Source organism: Drosophila willistoni, chromosome 3R, assembly GCF_018902025.1.
Source record: "Drosophila willistoni isolate 14030-0811.24 chromosome 3R, UCI_dwil_1.1, whole genome shotgun sequence".
Lineage (NCBI taxonomy): Eukaryota > Metazoa > Arthropoda > Insecta > Diptera > Drosophilidae > Drosophila > Drosophila willistoni.
Genome location: NC_061086.1, coordinates 3,389,578 through 3,395,766, shown reverse-complemented (window position 1 = coordinate 3,395,766; position 6,189 = coordinate 3,389,578).

Here is a 6,189-nt window from a genome sequence, read left to right as displayed (position 1 = left end):
TTTTTAATTTATCATATCCGCCGTTACGCTCACGCCTATGTGTGTATGAGTATGAGAGTGGGTGAGAAAGGGACAAAAAGAGAAACAAGGCAAAGGGTTTCTGCATGTTTTGGTAATAAGGAAGCTTTTGCCACATGATGAAACATAAATTTATCTTAATTCTTCATTTTAACAGGTCAAAAGTCTCTCGAAGACAAAGAAAGAGAGAAGAGATACGAATACCAACCAAAAGGGCAGGCAAAGAGAAATAGAAGAGAACCACCAGAAGATGAAGAAAAAGTCATAAATAACTTGAAAAACCAGTTTATGTTGCCGGTGTACAAACAAATGTGCAAGAAGCAAAAAAAACCAAGTTGGAGAGAGCTAGACAGAAAATAAGCAAAAGCAAGAGCGAGAAGGAATGATCGAATACTAAACTAACTCGTTAAAGTTGTGGAATAAATAAAGCACACACAGCTGACTCAAAAACCAAGAGATACATACTCACGCACACACACAGCTGTGGTGTGTGTGTGCGCGAGCGAAAGAGAAGGAGAGCATAATTTTCCAGGTGAACACACAAACACACATGAGCACAAAACAACCACAGGCTACAGTTTGACAGTCAAAATGTATGGAGAAAAAAGGCAACAAATGCCCAAATCTAGAGCAAACCTTAAAGCATTTTCGTATTATATCGAAAAACGTCACAATTGCTGCCGATTGAACAACATTAACACACACTCACGCACACGTTTACATAGATTGCAACTTCTATATCCCGCACGTAGTTGAAAAAAAATATTTTTAATAAAAAGAAATGATAAACGCAGCGACTACAGTCGAGAGAGAGAAAGAGATGAATGACAACTGCTGCGGCAAGCGATCGAAATTGAACTGAGCCCCGAAGAAGGCAACGTTATCAGAAGAGAGCAGCAGCTGTGAGAGAGAGAGAGTAAGCAAGAGAGCCAAAACACTTGTGAGCGTGTGAAAATGAAATTGCGGCAAATGAGCATTTTATATTAGTGGTACGTACAGTAGAATCCGGGTATAACGACGCTTAAAGGACCTGATGATTTTTTGTCGTTTACTTCCGGAAAACGCTTTAACCGGAAGGATATACAAATAAATTTTCTTGATTTTTTTACGGTTGACAAGTTCATATTGAATATTGAGATATGAATGCTATGCGTAAAGGTAATTATAGCTTTGAATGGACAAATATATTCAGAATTTCTGCAGTCTAATTGGTCCTGGGCGGTTTCCTCATTGTCCTGACCAATGCATTGTTTAAAATGTTGCTACAGATAAATGAATACATTTCTAAATTTTTCAATTTTGCAATGTCCAGTTGAATTGTGAAAAATATGGTACAGCCATACGGGGTTCGTTGTTATAAGCGGTCGTTATAATCAGATTCTACTGTATTTATGGTAGACATTATTCGATTTGGTTGTTCTTGGATGTCGATGTTGTGCACTGTAGGGTAGGAGATTTTAAAGTGCGAGTGTGAAATGGAGAGCCGGGCCACATTTCGATATGATTTATACGTGTTATATACACATACATACATATGTATATATGTAGATGTATGTGTGTGTGTGCGCGTTTGTGTATTTGAGTAAATGTAGCACATTCGATGTACATACGTCATAATTTAACTAAACTAGAAGAACAACAAACTCTCTATACAAACAAAGCGCACCTGTCACACACACACACAGAGACATATTCGTCAAAAATGATAGTCACTCCTGAATACTCTCACACACACACATATATATCGGCAAATTCATTGAAGCCGGCTCCAAAAGCACAAGCAAGTTCGGTTTACAGCAGCAGCAACAAAAACAACAACAACAACAGAAGAAGCCAATTCAAGTTTTTGGTGACTCATTCTCGTTTGTTAACATTAAAGTATCTCTCTGTTAAGCGACACAACTGTTAACTGTTAACAGAAAATTTCTATTTCAATCTCTTGAGGTAAAAAGAAGAAAAATAAGTATAATATTGGCATTCAATAATCCAATTCCAATGTTTTATATTTGAGGAACTTTTCGAATTTCACGTTTCTAATAGTGTAACAAATTACCAAGAAAATATCTATGAGTGGAGGTCGCTACTTATGCTTCATACTGTAGGAGTCAAAGCAAGATGAATACAAAACTTTTGTTAAAAATAATTTTAAAACGCCACTTGCGCCAGATAATCAAAAGAAAAACTAAAAGTAACGTCACAACATTGTTGCCAACCAACCTACCAAACTCATACACACACAACATAAAAACAAACTTTTTGTATTACTTTTATTATTTAATACCAGATAGAAGACACGGAATAGAAGAAGAAGACGAAGAAGGGAAAGCAGAAGAAGGCAAGTAGTGGGTCAACAGGGTGAGTGGTAGGTAGATATAACCTAAATTTACTGCGCTAGCAACAAGAAATGTTGCTAACTGTAACATAGGCCAGAAACAAACCAGAGTTGCCACCTGTCCCCCCACACTAAAGATGAATAGAAGGGCGGGGGCGACCGCAAAAAAAAAAACCAAGTTGCGTGTGGCAGCAGCGGCGAAAAGTAGCTTCAAACGATGTTGAAAACCATGCTAAACGAAAGCAAGAGGCCACAGAATATGAGAAGAGGAGCCGAAGCAGACTGTGATTGGGAGAAAGGGGGGGAGTTTTACCAACTGTGGCACATAAAAAACAAGGACAAATTGCGGATTTAGCAAAAAGAAAAAAAAACGAATGTGAATGTAGAAGCATACACAAAGAAATAAAAAGCAAAGCACATGACTTCCAGAAGAATCAACCAACCGACCGACCGACAGACCACCGACCTATGTATGCCCATCAAACACTGCACTACACACACACACATAGAGGAGAAGAGTGGCCAGATGATGACGTCATTAGACTTTTCATGGCAACTGTCAATCGCCTCTCTCCTTAGTATATTTATATATGTATCTGTTTGATTATGTGTGGGTGCAGCACTACCGCACGAATGGACGCAGAAAAGCCATAAGACGATTAACAACAGCAACAAAAACCGAAAAGGAACCACATCGAGTGTAAAGAAGAACGCGGTGTTGGTGCTGATGTTGATGATATCGATGATGATGCCCAAAACACACAAACACAAGTTGGTTGTTGCCAACTATTACGAAAACCAGACATGAACGATAGGAAGGTAATTATTGCCAAAGAAATCACGACACACACGGAGAAACCAATCAGTGAATAATCATATCGGTTTAGTTGTCATAACGATTAGTCGGATTGGTCGATTTCTTTATACCTTTTTAGCGGCTAATATGTACAAATAAGAAATTTTATCAAAGATTGTCGAGCAATTTTTTTTATTTTTCTATTTTTAGCGACAAAAAAAAAATATAGGGATGATGTGACGGAAAATGTCGTCGGCAAGTGTAGATGCAGATTTGTCTTATCAACAAATTTACAAAAATTTGTTTAAAAAAAATAAAAGTATGCTCATATGTTATAAACTCAAAATAGAATTCAATATCGAATTGTGGCAAGGGCGATGGTCATTGGGTTTTCTTCGCTCTATCTCTCTTCCTCTTGTGTGACTGCTTGTCCTTGATTCGGGTCTTTGGCAACAATCACATAAAAACGGAAATCAATTGTCGATAAGTGTTAGATTTGATTCAATTGCGTTCTGGGCGAAAGTGTTGTTATTGTGGGCGTTTGGAGGTGTACCTACATACATATGTATGTACAATTTACGGGAAAGAAAAGAAACCGCAACAAGAGAAAGCGAATAGTGTGAGCATTTTAATTTAATTTAATTAGGATGCAGAACAAAGTTAAAAAAGAATCAATACCAATCACACACACACACAAGTGAAAGGTCTGTCAAACATATCAATGAGGATTTGGCGCACCTCCCCCCATCCCCCACCACATTTTAACATCCTGTTGGGAAAATTATTTTTGACATGACAAGGACTTCAATTGGCATTGGTGATGTCCTCTTTGCCATGAATGAAAGCACATTAACTGACTGCTGACAAGGAGAGAGACTTCTGTCCATTTGTGTAAAGATAAAAGGAGAATGAGACTCGATAGGTGGGTGGATGGATGGATGAGTGAATGGAAACGCTGCTTAAGCTGCTCATTAGTGACGGACTCCCGCCTACTAAACTGTCTGAGGCGAAGCGCAGCGGTCCTCAGAACTGGGATACGTTTGGAAGCCTCAGAGCAAGCAACCGCCCTCCCCCAAGTCCAGTGCAGACATGATGACAAGTATTGATTGACTGAACGAACAAAAATTAACTTATAGATTAAGTAAAACTATTATTACTCCCTAGTCGTAAGGTTTAACCGATTCGAAGTGACCAAATAAAAAACCAGAGGGCCGAGGTTAACATCAACCGCGTCAAAGTTTGTATACCCTTGAACGGCCTACAATCTTAGCATATGAAATAACGAAGATATTGATCAAAGTCACTGTTCTCGACCGATCGTTCCTATGGGAGCTATATGTTATAGTCACCAGATCTTGATCAAATTTGGCATAGTCGTTTATGTGTAATAAATTAACCAATATTAAATTTCAATAGCTCAGAAAATAACGAAGTTATTGAGAAAAGCCACTTTTCGTGAATTTGCGGTTTGTATGAGAGCTATATGATATAGTGGTCCGATCCGCCTGAATCCGAGATATAGAACCTCTGCAGTATATACAAGCCTACATGCAAAATTTCAGCTCTGTAGCTCTAACGGTCTAGGAGGAGTTTGCGTTGATCCAGACGGACGGACAGACGGTCAGACGGACGGATGGATAGACAGACATGGCTTTATGAACTCGTCTCATGCTGATCAAAAATATATATACTTTATATAGTAGGAAATGCTTCCTTCTATGCGTTGCACACTTCTGACCAAAATTAATATACCCTTTTTGCAAGGGTATAGAAATAGGCTGCAAGAGAATTATTATTCGAGGTTATTCACCCCAACAACAAATATTTTAACTACAGCGCAGCCGAAATCGTAATTTTTATAAAACTCTTTTTTGGTTTATTTGAACAATCCCAAAAGACACATAAAAACTTGTTGCCACCGGAATGAGGAAGACGCTTAAAGAAAACACCAATTTCTTAGCCAAACAGCAAACATAAATGGAAATCTTTTATTGATATTGCAAATGTGTATAGGGCAAAAGATATTTTGATTTCGACGAAGTCTCTATACACTTCAAAAATGCCAAACCAGTTAATTAAGAAGTTTAATGTTTTTAATAAAATAAATCTTACCCAGAGGAAAAATTTTATTTTGAGTCAGTGAAAACCCTTTTTTAAGTTACCCTTTGTGCAGAGAAATTTACAAAAAAGAGAAAAAATAAATAACACACTCACACACATGTATCCACCACTCAACCAACTACACGTTTTGAGTGTTCTACGATTTGCTTTTCTTCTTTAGTTTATTTTCGCAATGAAAGAATTTTATTTTTAGCAAATAGAACTTCTGTTTTAGATTTTGGTGTCTATATATTTTTGTTTTATTGGATTCGGTTTAAGTTTATCAGTTTCGGCTGGCACGATGATGCTGCTGGCTTGCTGGTCTTTGGCGATTTTTGGCAAACCACAAAAGCAAGGATGAATGAAAGGAACGCGGTAAGCAGGAAGGAAAGAATGGAGGGGGGAATGAAAATAGCTTTTTTTTCTTTTTCAATCTATTATGGATGTCATTTTAACATTGGTATTGCGGGATGTGTGTTTGTGTAAGGAAGCGGAAAGTTAAACACACACAAACACAGCACCTTTCCTCCTCCTGCCAAACGGAAAAGCCTTGGAGATGTCCCTCTTTCCCCTCCTTACCCCATCAATGATGCTTCTATCCGTATATTGACATTTCTAGGTTGTTGTTGCTCTCGTTGGTTTAGTTTGTTTAGCTGGGTTCTATTTAATTTTTCTTCCCCTCTCGCAGCCCCTTCTTTTCAATCAATCATGGGTTTTTGTCTTGGGTGTTTTTTTGGGAATGTCAACATTCTTTATCCAAATTCTTTTTGATGCGTTTTTAACATGCCATCATATGTGTGTGTATGTATGTATGTATATGTTATGGCCTTTAAAGACGACCTTAGAGAATTAATTAACCAGTTCTCTACCCCTTTTCATCCTTTGGCAGGATCACATGTACTACTCTTTTTAAGTACTGACCTACTTGAGGTTATTGTGCTCT